The sequence below is a fragment of the Anas acuta genome, chromosome 20, assembly GCF_963932015.1.
Source record: "Anas acuta chromosome 20, bAnaAcu1.1, whole genome shotgun sequence".
In the NCBI taxonomy this organism is placed as follows: Eukaryota; Metazoa; Chordata; class Aves; order Anseriformes; family Anatidae; genus Anas; species Anas acuta.
Genome location: NC_088998.1, coordinates 4341623 through 4355552, shown reverse-complemented (window position 1 = coordinate 4355552; position 13930 = coordinate 4341623). Strand labels below are relative to the sequence as shown.

Below are 13930 nucleotides of genomic sequence, written 5' to 3'. Positions count from 1 at the left end.
AGCACCCAACTCGTTACGAGATAACTGGCTTCTCCTTGGTCATTTTCTTGATCTTTTTTTTCCTTTACTCCATTTGTAAAAAATATTTTCTCTGGGCTCAGGTTTGCAAGCCTCAAAACTAGCTGCAAAGGATGAAGATCGCACAGGGCAGGACTATTTCTCTGTATAAACGCTGGATTTTTATGGTAAAAACATTGCTTGGGATTCAGCACGCTGACTAGAGCTGAAAGCAGAAAAAGGGATGGCAAAGCCAACAGGACTGAAACTCTTCTAGAGCCATGCTTTCCCAGCCAAACTTCCTTTCCCTCTGAGGAAGCCGCTCCAACAGATTATTTGCTTTGCTTTTCACCTCCAAGATCAATAGGCAAGCATTAACTAGGCCACAAATGAGATATCTGGAAAAGAAAAGTGCTTTCTAAGGAATATTTTCTCCTCAGCAAATAATTAGCAATTTCTTTGCCAGAGAACCTGAAGAGAACAAGCAGCGGTGCTGCAGGTTGATCTGTCACTTTGCCTGGGTAAGGGATGGAAAACTGGCTTCGTTTTTTCTCTTTTAGTCCATTTCAGTGACAATTGGAGACAAATCTCAAATAATTCTTTTCATCCCGATGAACTTCATATCAGACACTTCCTCTTCTACAGACTTGTGACAGCTACGGGAGAGCTCCTCTGAAGTCTCCAGACAAGGTTTGTTGCCAGGATCATTAGGTTGTCCCGGGCACCTGATCTTTTTCACACTCCTTTTCGGCTTTTATTACCCACACCAGACAGACGGCTGGACTTGCTCTGGGCGTTCATACACAAATAGGGCAAGAACTTTCCATCAGGCTGAGGAGCTGCACTCGTGGAAGGGTAAGGCGGTTTCTGTCCCTAGATAAGGGCATTCAGCGCTGCTTTTTCTGTTTGTTCATAAAGCAGATAACTTGATGCAGCTTCTGCAATGAGATGCACACTGCCACATCCCACACCCATGCTCGTCTGTATGATCAATACGCCACAAATCCATTTTTCCCCACGAACACCTTAAGCAAGCCACCAGCTCCATTAATTTCTCAGATGTCTCCAGCCGCGATGAAGTAGCTCACCCTTTCCTCTTCTGCCCTACAACATACATGACGTGGCCCAGCCCAACAGAGGTCCCAGACACCAGAGGTTAACCCCGAAGCCCTCCCATCTCGTGACGGATCTCAACGTGCTGCTGCTTGCTGCAATCTCACCTCCACCTCCCAGCCGCGCTGCGTCGCAGGCTACTTCAGGCTGGGTCGGGCAGTAGGTAGAAGCCCTTCCATTAATTTTGAATGATGCATTTCTATCTCCAGCTATGAATAAAACAGATCAATGACACAGGCATGTTTTATTGGGCCTCCTGTGCAATGAATTGGTCGTGAGACAGGCAGGGAGATGGAGTCAACATGCAGATGAGATTTGTAAGTGAGGACATATTGATTATTTCCATCTCAGTTCAGGCAGTAATTCCACACGACGCCTCTTCCCCTGTTTCAGCTCATTATTTATGCCATAAAAACACTATCTCAATGATAATAACAGGCTTCATTTACAAGCCAGAGCATAAAGCATCGATGCTTAAGATTTCAGGAAGTGGGTTAAAGGAAGTGAGAGAGATTTAACAAGTCCTGAAGATGCACAAAACTGCTGAGGCTGATCTTGTGGCTTTTTATGCCCTCAGAAAGGAAGATTGAGAGCAGGTGTTAGATTACCAGGCTTTTTATTAATAACTCAAGGCTTGTATGAGAGTTGATTGATAGCACAGTCAGCACTTTCCCAGTGAATAAGCTCTCCTCACTTCGTGCCATCAGCACCGTCTCTGCTCAGGCGTGCTCCTGATCTCTCAGAGGTGGAGGACGGATCTGGTGCCAAGAGGAAGCTCCCCAGGAGATTCTTCACTGGAGAAGATCCCATGCGATCTGTGCAACAGCCGGGGCGTACGGCTGGGCTTTATCTCCAGAGCTTTCCATCCGTTAGAACCATCAGCAGTGAGCCACTAAATAGACCACCAGGGACAGATTCCTCAGGTCCCAGAAAGCAGAGGCAATATTCCATCTCTGGGGCTTCTGCACTAGGAAGCTGTGCTCACTGGTTTCACCTTTTCTTGCTTTTTTCCACCCCACCCCACCTCAGCACATTATCTTCCAAAAAGAGATGAGGTCTTCCAAAGATCCACAAAACACACTTCTCTCCTAGAACAATTAACTTAATTTGCTGTTTAATTTGACAGACTGTCAAGATCCTTGCACCTGAACAGCAAAGAGAACACTCACCTTCTGGTTTTCATATGTCATTTTCATGAGATCTAAATCTGCTGCAGTTAAAGCCATTAAGTCCTCCAAAATCCCTGTCAACTTAGGAGGCCGTGTAACCTGCAGAGAGTGCCCTCGCTGATGGTGTATGATCTTGCTGAAAAGTTCTGGTGCTTAAATACTTACCCATATCACACACCTACAGTGATATCCAGCCCTGCAATCAGACATCCAGAATGACAATACACTGGGAATACCAGAAAACGGGTCAAGAAAAAAATAGTTCTTAAATAGAACTAAATGTGCACTGCTGAAGTGTTTGTGCTGAGCATTGTGTTCTGCCTCCTCAATATCCTTTTCTTCTAATATGGAAGCCAAGATCTTCGGGGGAGGATTGTCATTTCCTCTTTGTGCATCGTACAGCAGTGAGCATAGAAAAGGAATTCCTGTCTTCCTGATATGAGATAATCTTACCCAAAGTGACCAGAATGACTTATGCAGCAAGTCTCATCCTCCAGACCATCTCCATCAGGGTGGGTCCACGGTAATACCTGGGCCTTAGCCTATGTAAGAGAACATCATTCCACGCACCCACACACAAAGAAAAAACTTTTGGGGAGATAAAAGTATTTATTGCAATAGTTTTAACAGGTCTGTCCTTTGCAGCTGTTTTAAAATAGCACCAGCACCAACCTCAGCTGCTTCCCAAAGAGCTGAAGGGCAGCTGTGGTTAACTGCCTGAAGGAAAAGTCGCATGCCTTCAGCTCTCCCCCTTAATTGCTAGGAAATGGGCCTTGATCATTAATACATGTCTGATACGTCTATGTTTAAATCTCTGTAGAGCTATCATGTGCGGAAAGAGAACAGAGCTGGGTACCCAGCCAGACAGCCCAAAAGCCTTTGTTAAGCTGTAGTTAAGGTTGCGCATATGTCAGATAAGTCAAGAGAAACAGCAGAAAATCCTCTTAGGGCAGCAAGAAATTGTTCACTAAAGCAAGATCTATTAAAACACAGAAAGGGAGTTAAGATGTCCTAAACAGTCCTCAACCACTGCCATCTCCACAGCCGGCCAAACGCTTTATCAGTGCTGTGGTGCAGTGCAGAAGTAAGTTCTGGTGCTCCGCAGAGCATGGGGGCCTCTGTTTCCATCTCTGCTGCTTCAGTTACAAGCCTTTAAGTGCTTAATGAACCCAGGTAAGAGTAACAGGGCTAAAATATTTATAGATACAGGTCTGAGTAAGCTGAACGCACATGAGCGATGAGAACAATACCAGAAGACATTATTTGCAGAAAGTCACTGCCCGAGTCCCTCCATCCTCCAAGACAAAGCAGAGCATCCAGCAGCATCAGCACATTACCGGGCAGCGTGTGGACGCATTCCTAATGGGTTTATCTTTCTGATATGACTACGAAGCCTTCTTCCACGAGACATCACTGGATGCCCTTTTAACTCAGCTGTTTGTGATGAGGAGAGCCAAAGGAATGCTTCTGGATGCTCCAGAAGCCCCCAGCTGGCCTCGCAAGGACTTCCAAACTAAGGATTCTGCTCCAACATCCTTGAAAGAAACTTTACCAGCCTCAGTAGCTCCATCGCTGCCTAGGGAGCTGCAGCAGGGAGAGACATTTCTTTAAAATATTTAGAGCACTGTGGGAGAAAAACATCCCCTAGCATATGCTGCTGATTTGCTCAAGGCAAACTGTCCAGCAGTAGGGGCCAGGCACAGCTGAAGTGACAGGGATGGATCTGACACCGTGCTCAGGCGTGAGTGACAACCCTTGTAACGAAGCAGAGAAAAAAAACTGTTCCAAAACTCATGCAGGAACCAGAGACGGGTCTGATCTCACAGGCATTCAGGAGGTAAATCCTACATTTCCATACAGTCAGGTCAATAGGTGGCAAAGTCTTGTTGATCGAACCTTACAGAAACAGGAGCAAAGTTAGTACGTGCAGGCGGGCTTGTTTTAAACCCTCGTGAAGATAAGGAATGAGAAAGGGAGCTGAGAATTGCCAGCTTTTACTGTGTCACTGCTAGTCACCCAGGGACACCACCTGGCCTCTGCTGAGCCCACAGTTAATAGGAAACAGAGGCTCAGAGCATCCTCACCCCTCCTGGGTCTCTGAAACACGCCGGGGCAGCAAGGCTCTTCGGGACAAGTCACCAGACACAGTGCCAGGCGGGCTGCTACAATCATTCAGCTTCTGTGAATGTTTAAGCATGAAACCTGTGCGCGTTCTTACGGCCCATCAGCTGGAAAGCTGCCAGCCACAAAGGCCAAGCACGGCTCCAAGCCGAATTGTTAGAGGAAGAGCAAGGGAAAGAAACAGCTCCCTGTCAGCTCCCCCACTTACTGCAGGCTTATGCAAATCGCCCAAATGAACACCAGCAGCACTGACCCCAGCCGCAGAATAAATCCATCCTGGGCGGCAGGAGGGGGAAGGTGAGGGAGGGATCTGGCCCAGGAAGGTGTGCAATTTACAGAGAAGAAAAAGCATCGCGTACTCTGAGAATCCTTCTTCTCTCCACACTGAGCTTTTCTGATTCATTAAAGCTCCCAATCTGCAACATGTTTAACTCCTGTGAACTCCTCTGCAGGCAGGGGTGGAGGGAAGACATCTCTGGGGAGCGGCGCCGAGTCAGCAGAAAGGAGAAAGCTTTTACAGCTCCACCAGCCGATACTTCCCTCTCCAAGGGAGCGGGGCCAGGAGAGATGAGACTTGCAAAAAGGAAGCAGTAAATAAGAATTGCAATTTCTTTATTTGCACAACTCGAATTCGAGTTACTGGTGAACGCTCACAAGCCCCTAACTACCTGCAAAGGGCTCAGCACTGCGAGGATCTGGACAGGGCCCAGCTTTAACTGCCAGCTCAGGCATTTCCCAAGGGCCTGGTGAAGTTATTTCATGGCAGCACGATGTGAATGAGAAAGCCAGCACCATGAAGTACTCACGGAAGGCAGCTTCTGCCCCTCCAGGGCAGAAAAAGGCTCTGGGGGGAAAAAAAACCCTGCAGTTGTGATTTCCATGGGGTTTATGACATCTTTGGTAACTTCCAGTTGCTGCCAAGGTGCAACTTTGTCAGTAATTACTGGAGCCTGCCTTTCTGATGAGGCTATATTTAACAGTTCATCAAGGACATGCAGGTCTTGGGACGGGGATGTGTGTGCTGCGGTACCTGGCTGGTGGTGATCAACACACAGCTCCTGAACACACGAACAATACAAGGGCAAGCAGGGGATCAGTTTTGGCTTCCTCTGCTCCATACCATGAGAGCTGTCTCCTGCTTTAGGATACAGCTCCCTTTTAGTTCGTAAACACTTCTGGTTGGAAGTCGCTGCAGCATCCTCCCATCTCCAGCCTTCCTTTTGGAAATAGGGGAGCCACGGTTTTACACAGCACTACGGCGATGGCATCATTGTGGCTCTGTTGACCCCAGATCCCAGCCCAGCCTCCGAATTCACGTTCAGCACCCCCTCTGGGAAGCAGAAAGCCAAACCCACGCTGCCCTGCAGTTTGTAAAGGGACAGCACGGAGTGACAGCTAGCACAACATTTGTGTAGCCTGCTTTGTTGTTACCCACTGGCACATTCAGCCTCAATTAGCCAAGCACAAGTCAGCACATTAGCTGCAACAGTGCTTCTTTTATGGCGGTGCTCATGCCTGCGCTCACAGCCCAACGCCGCGAACTTCTGGGGGCGAATTTATCCTGCAGCAGCCCTGCCAGATCCAGGCAATTTGGGCCTGCTCTAATTAACCCGTGTGCAATCATCATCATTTCCACACCATCTAGAAGAAGAGGCAGAGGTCACTCTGCACTGGGCATTGCTTCCCTGCATTTTAAGCAAGAGGATTAACTTATTCACTGCTGCTTTAAAGCACGATGCAAAGAGAAGTGCACGGGGAGTATCCTGCACCCAGACCACTGCACATGGGCACACCAAGACCTGTGCACACAGGCTGCTTCCCCCTATGGCTGGGGGTGTGTGGGGGGCTCTTCTTTCTTTAAAAAAGGAATTATAATTCCTCGTCCACCTCCTCCTTGAGTGGAAGTCTCCAAGGTCTGAAGTTCAGACACGCAGAAGGCTTGAGCTCATGTGCAGCTACTCAGAGCGCTTTGGTAGCCAGCAGATGCTTACTCGCGGTGCTCAGGTCCTCCTCCCTCCCTCACCAATTTATCTTTATTACTTTAAATACTCCTATCTGCAAACCGCCTGGCCCTTATCACGGCAGAAGGGAGCCTCAGATCTGCTGCCTGCCAGGCTCCGCACGCTGCCGCTCCTGGAAGCGCAGCAAACTTTTCTTGCCCTTATTTCCATGCAGAGGTGGCACGGGGGCTTCTGCTCAGAATGACAAAACCGTCCACAAATCACTTGGGAATCTTCTACACTCAATTTGCTCCAGCTCTGCCAGGCAAACAAGAGGCAGGAGGCACATATACATTACTGCTGATTAGTCCGTGTCGCCAGTATCAGCAGCCACGCACGCAGGCTGACCGTAACTTTAAATATTGATAACCAAACTCATATATCATAGGCCTGGGAGAGTGACAGTTTCAGTGCATAACAGCACAGGCTTTCTACAATAATCAAACACTCAATAATTCATGAAAATATATCCCCCCAAATCAAATTGGAAGCTATTTTGTGTAATATATTATTTAAAATTCAATATTATAATGCACACAACTTCTGCTCGTACCACAGAGGACCATTTCAAAATGTGATTATGTGCGGACTCTATTTAAAAGTGACAATTTTGCTTTTCATTTGTTTAACAGCTTAAATGGAAGAGCTCAACTGGAACTAAGTCATCTGACAATGAAACCAAAGCCGACATAAGCAACTTTGCAAACTTCATGACAAGTCAGAAAAAGGCATGAATCTCCCTCACTGCTAACACAGATGAATTCCCCACTCCGATGCTCACCTCCACAATTTCCCCTGTGCTAAGTGAAAGGGAAGGTGCTGCAAACCCATGACAAACTTCAGTTCCCCCAGTCTGTCGCCCTGGTCCCGTTGAATAAGGAGAAAAACATTTACTTGCATTCCAGGGACCCTCGCACAGAAAAACAACTCTGACTTTGCATCCCTGCTTATTCCTGTTGGAAAACCCATTTGTGTAGGGGAAGGCTGCCTGGTGTGAAGTGCCAAGAGAAGAGGGTTTTGCCCTTGTAAACAGAATGCACTGGAGCATAAAATACAATCAAGATTTGTGACAAAATCCAGCCTGGGCAGACGTCATTCCTCAGCGGCGGCGGGGCAAAGTGGCACGGTGTGATTGAGGGCACCGAGCTCGCAAAGTGACGGCGGGGGAGGCTTGCAGCGAGCTGGCTCCAAGTGCAGGGACCAGCCCTGAAGGAGAAAACTACTTGGTGAGGAGGAAAATCTCAGCCTGTTTATGAGCTGTTCGCAACTAGAGCTGCACGAGTTCGGTGTCAGGCAGTTGCCAGCTCTTCAGTCAGTGCTAACACCAATCTTGCGTCTTGTCCATCTACTGCCAATTGGATATTTTTCATTTGCTCCCAAAGAGTGGTTACTAAGAAAAGTAAAGTCGAGGGAACAAACGCTCAGCTCTCTCGAGCTATCACCCTACAGGCAAAAGATGCTGCTTTGAATTTTCTCTTCCTATCTGCTGCCTTTTACCACCTACTTTCCACTCCTTTGGCCACCTTGATATTACCCTTTTGCCTGTTTTTGTTTTTCCCCCCTTTCTCCGCTGTTCCAAGTCAGAACAAAGTCAGGGACCTGAGCCCAAGTACTGCCTCCTTTCCAGAGGCTCAGGAGGGGATGCGAGCAGGGCTGCACCCCGTGGATGAGCCAAGACAAGGAAGCATGGCAAGGTTCCCCCACAGCTCAAGAACCAGGGCTGAAATCCTGGGGTGAAGCAGGTGCCCAGGAGCCTGGAAGTTGCTGTTCCAGACGGCACAGGTATGGCTCAGGCTCTGCTACCAACCCTCGTTTTCAAAATGCTCTAAATTAATCTCTATTAGTGTCAACTGACGGCACTGCTCGCACATACAGCACAGTAAGACTTGCTCAAACTGGTGTCCTAGGACCTGCCCTACCAGGTACTACAGAAGTATTAAGTATTTGCACCAAGAATGCTTATTTCTGCCTCCCTCTAGTTGTCTCCTATACTCCATGTGTCCTTCGAAATGAAGAATTTAAAATGTTTTGCTTGGCCTTTTGTGTCTGTTCACTCTTGCCCTCAGAGGTTTTCAGCCTTGTATCACAGATGCCTGGTGCTTTGCCACAGACAGACGCCGGCATCCTGTTAAAAAGCCCGGTAGGAACTGAAGAAGTCAGAGGGATCGCAGCACTCAGCTAAAGGACTATTTTCAGAGCAATTAAAGACACTTAATATGTTAAACTGAAAGATTAAGAGGTGACGCAGTAGCACAATAGAAAAATACTAGGTATGAAAGTACAGATTTGGCAGAGAAAGGCAAAACAGAAATAGTGGCTTGAAGTTAAAGCCTCAAATTCCAACAAAAATGTCAGTTTTCAAGGTGTGAGTCACCACCTCTTCCAGAAAAGTGCTGCTCAGTACTCTGATCTCCCTGTGGATGGCTTGACAGCAGTGGTGACTTACTCTGGGGGAAGAAGTGGAGAGGAAATATCAGGAAAGTGCTCCCATGAAATGATATCGCAAGGCTGTCACATTTGAGAGGTTAAAATGGTTCACAGGCACATGCAGGCTGTGTGACTTTCACCAGTGAACCTCCAGATTTGCCGTGCTCTGACCAACACAGCTCCTGGGTTTGCCATACAAAGCACTGGCTGAACTCCCCGTCATCACACTTTAAACGACCTTAAGCAGGCCAACAAACCCCCAGCTCCAGTGCAGTGGCCACAACCTGGTTTCATGCAGTTGTCCATGCAACAGGACTTTGCAGCAGCGGGAATGGCATTAGGAACACAGAATGGGTGCTTGATCCTCTTCTGTAGCACTCCTAGGACATAGGAAATGGTAATAGGTAACTCTGAAATGGAAGAGGATATTGGTCTTTGCCGCAAAATTCGTACACTATGGAAATAATGAAAGGGCTGCGGACATGGCAGCAGGCTCTGGGTACCAAGCCAGCCCAGATGATACAACCAGCATGGGTGTGGGAAGAGCCCTGTCCCTGAAGGGCTGACCACAGCTCGAGCCCAAAGCCTGAAACAGGCTCCCTCTGGGAAAATGGAACTGGAACGAAGCACTCCGCAGCGAAGTCATCGCTTGGGGTGTTGAAATGCTGCAGTGTGATGTGGCACTTTGGTACACATGCAGACATTCACACATGGCTGCATCTCACTTTTAAATGTCTCTCAAGAGTTGTATATTAAACAGAAGAAGGATTTTTCCAGGAACTAACACAGTTGGCAGCCTTTTGTCTCTATTTTTTTAGAGTAATTTATGAAAGAAGAAAAGTAGCAGAGTCAATTTACAAAAGGCTGCAGTCTGGACTTTGATAGATGAACAGATACACTAACAAAACCTCGTACTTCTCACTGAACACTCCATCTTCTTATCTGTTAATCCTGGTGAAGAAAGAAAGAGGAAGGCAGGCAGCTGAGCAGCTCAAAGAGCTGGGTAATGTTTAAACCAGTGAACAACCAACCCAAAGACCAACCTTCCTGCTTTCTTCCAGACCCAACCGGATAATCAGCTAAGCGTTTCCTCTTGCATTTTGCCTCCCTTCTGGGAGGGGATGAGCGAGATGACAGTGATTTCAAGCTACAACCTGTTGTAAAAATGTCCTATGTAATTACTTGAAGCACAGCCTGGTAGCTGTGAAGGAGCAGCCCCCCTCCTACAATCTAGGACATCGTACCGGGACCTAATAACAGTGCCAGGGGTGATATCAAGGAGATGACAGCAAACAGCAGCACTTTTCCCAGCTGGCTACCCAGCCCTGCTCTCAGGCAGCTTCGCAGGCTTGCTTCTGAGGATGTTACTCAAGTTACATCCGTGCTAATGAAAGCAGCTCAGCCATTAGCACACTGTAATCTAGAACTTAAACAACAGAATTAAGGAAAAAAAAACTTTGCACTTCCAGAAATATATGAGGAAGGCTTGGCACTTCCACTGAAAGATTCAAGTGCAGGCTAGGATTTCTAGGACGGGCCACCAGCTACTGGGATGCCCTTTCAGTGCTATATATTCATATGTTAGTCTAAAAATGGTGCCCAGAGTCCCAGCTCCATCAGCAGTTCTCATCTTTCTGCATCCTCAGCGGAGCTGCTGTCCCCTGCACATCCAGATATCCTCACGCTCATCTCTCACACAGCATTTTGAAGACACAGTTCTCATTTCTCTTCTAAATTTAAAATGAAAAGTAACTTCCAAAGCTCAGCATTTTTACAGTGAATTTCTTGATTTGTGACAAGTGCTATAGGAAGAAGCAAGTATTTTGTGCTTCATCTGTTCACGTCCCTCAAGTACAGCCCTCCTCTCCAAACCCAAAATTTCTAACCCATTAGTCTTTAAAGCAGAAAAAACTGTGGAGACTTGAAGAGAAACAGAAACCAAATGAAAAAGAATAATTACTCTCTCCTGACTTCAGCGAGGCTTACTGCAGGATCTGCTGCAATTCCTCACAAGCACGATGAGCACCAACATACACATAACAAGCACAACAGAAATATGCATTTAATTGGAGAAAGAATCTCCTTGGCAAGAAGGGCCTCATGTGTTTCTCTAACAACGCTGCAGACATTTCTTTGCACAGTAAATCCATTATGTCACCACACAGAAGAAACTCATGCAAGAGTGGGTGAAAGCTAATGTAAGCAAAAAAAGGCTCCTTGAGCAAAACCTGCAAAACAAGTGAAAAGCATGAAAGATGGCAGCGACTCTGCCCCCTAAGCTCGAATCTGCAGATTCCATCTTTTCTTTCCCTTTAGCCCCAGCTCCTGGAGCCATATGATGACACGAGAACCACCTCAAATCGAGCTTCATAATCTCAGTGAGGAAAAAACCCTGAAGAAAGCAGTTGTTAAAGGATTCCAAAAAAAAATTAAGTTTATAACATTAAGATTTTTTGAGCCTGCCCTAAATAAATATTGCCTCCCTCCTGCTCTGAATGGTAGAGGTGAGTCAATGTCCAGAGCTGCTGTGCTACTGCACGATAGCATCCAGACAGTCCTTGCTCCTTCCCCAAATCCTACCTGAGCTCTAGGATCTGCAGCCCAGCTTTCCCTCTTCCTTGCTCAGCACTGCATCATTACACGAAGCTCCCTGCATTCCCTCCCCCGTCTCTGCACAACTCCTCTGCACTGCAGCAGTACCAGAAACACGTTTTTTTTCCAGCTCGTTTTCCCCACTCTCTCCCACGCTGCAGCACTGCAGCCTGCACTGCTCTGCCACCCAGCCCTGCACTGCAGCAGCTCGCTGCCTTCCCTGGTCTCTCAGATCCCTGCTCACAGGTTCTGGTTTTGCACTGCAGCATTGCAGAAAGCCTTGGGCTCCGCCACCTCCCTCCAGTGCTCTGTGGCACAGCCCAGCCCTGGAGCATCAAACCCGCCCTGCTGCTTCCTTCCCTGCTCTGCTCTTTCCATTCAGTGCCAGGCTGCAATGTTGCTGCAGCATCCACAGGCTTTTGTGACTCTTTCACTCTTCTGTTCCTACCTGTGGTATTGCAAGGATTCCCCTCACACCCCAATGCACCCCTCAGCTTCAGTCAGATCCTGCTTTTCACTCCCAGAAAATGCACCCCTCCCTCCACCCCCAGTTCTTGAGCAGTTTCACATTCTCTCTGCTTGTGCAGAAGTCAGCAGCCACTGCCCAGGGACAATACTGGAGTACGGCTGGCAAGTACAGATTGTTTAAGAGTCATCCTGCATTTACTAAAAGGAGGTCATGCCTAACAAACTTGATTAATTTCTTTGAGGTGGTGACAATGACAAGGGACAGGGTCGAGAAGTAAAGCATAATTTAGTTGGACTTCAAGAGCCTTTTGATACAGTACCACATGAAAGGCTAATTTGTAAGGTTAATATATATGCTGTTGATAGCAAAATACCCAGACAAGTAAACATCTTTTTTTAATTACCCTGCCACAAAACAACTAAGAGGAAAGGGAAACCAGTGGCTGGTCATGGGAAGGGGAAAAGGAAATTATTACAGGAACATCAGACATTTGTACACCCCTGCCCTGCAGGCACTTTTCTAGTACTTTCTAAGCAGCCATACACAATTCACTGTGGAAACAACTTGCTTTGGTGACCAGACAAGACACAGCTGCAGAAGGGTCAAAGTTACGTAAGTTATAGAAGTACAATTAAGTGTGCCTCTAAAGAATATGTAGCATAATGCAACAATTTATAGCTGCGTGGTGCTCAATAGAAGGCACCATGTGAGATGAACTGGTGGTGTTACAAGCATGTAAGGCTAGACAGGTATTCAGAGGCCATTAAACAGAAAGAAGGAATGCAAAGCAAGATTGAAAAGTCTGAACATAGCCTTGGGTCTACCAAGGCAAGCATACCTTTTTGGTCACTGCACAGGAGACAGGTCACTGCTACCATCAGTTGTCTTGCTCCAAGTGGTACCAGAGGTCAGTGATGTCAACAAGACAGCAGGTTGCAGGTTCCAGGCCTTCACATGCAGTCCACGCTCTTGTTGGACATTAAAAAATCACCTGGAAGAATAAGATTACCTATCAAATTTAGAAATTACTGAGGCATTTTTGTGTTTTAACATGGCTTGACTACTGCAAGACCTCTGGAAGGTCCCTGCAACCCTGCACCACTTCCCAGCTTCCTCACAAATTAGGGACTACAACCTGACCACTGCTCTCTGCTGCCAAGCAGCTCAGTGTTTCTTCTTTTCCTCAGAAAAAAAAAAAAAAAAAAAAAAAAAAAAAAGCACATCTGTTTTCAGTAAATGCTGTAAATTAGTTAATGTTTGTAAAGTGCTCTGATCATGTGAAGTGCTATATAATTACTACATATTATCAATATAATTTGGCTAGATTGTGCCTCAGCCGCCTCCTCTCTTCATTACAGTTTTGAGAGAGTTTTCTCAAACATCAGCTCTTTGGGGCAGGGACTTTGCATGCCATCCATCTCAAAACAATCTTGACCTTTCTTGGAGAGCCCCAGGAAATAATTAAAAAGCCACAGCACTGAGGCACATCGCTGGAGTCACGCACCCAACTGCACTTCTGCTGCAAACAGACTGCCAGATGCCTCCAAGGGAGGTGGCCCTACTCTTTAGGAAGCTATCACCACCCCAAGGAAGCGTTTGGGGTCCACAAGTCAATATAATCCAAAGGAAGCACAACTGATGGTAAAAATATCCCAGGCACTAGGAAGGGCAGCAGCCTCTGCTAGACCTGGGCTTTGTACTGGGATGGGAAGGCCCTGACCTAGCTGAACTGTTGCAGATGTTTCCCAAATCCCTGCTCATCTCCCTATATCCATTAGAGCTCCATAAAGAGCAAGGCATGTATATAGATATGTAAACGTGTCAGGGAGTACCAGGACTCCCAGCTGTAACAACACGGGTACAATTTAAGACTGGTCAGAGCAAAGCTTTAGTGACCACACACAGTGTACCAGGCACCAACCCCTTCACCCAGGGATTGCAGACCCCCCTTACAGGCTGTTTGGGGAAGAGACAAGGAAAATCACTCTTCAGCAAAGCCAGGGGTGTGCTTTTGGGACAAACACACCCCAGACACTGCCTCC

General features: G+C 47.1%; 1 long non-coding RNA gene across 1 annotated transcript; it reads right to left on the bottom strand.

Moving 5' to 3' along the window:
- Positions 1-6879: 6879 nt before the first annotated feature.
- LOC137842782 (uncharacterized) lies at positions 6880-12990 on the bottom strand. Its single transcript, XR_011089210.1, has 3 exons — positions 12727-12990; positions 9112-9207; positions 6880-8847 (listed from the first exon to the last, which is right to left on the bottom strand). It is a non-coding gene; the product is annotated as an uncharacterized lncRNA (long non-coding RNA).
- Between the last annotated feature and the right edge of the window lie 940 nt (positions 12991-13930).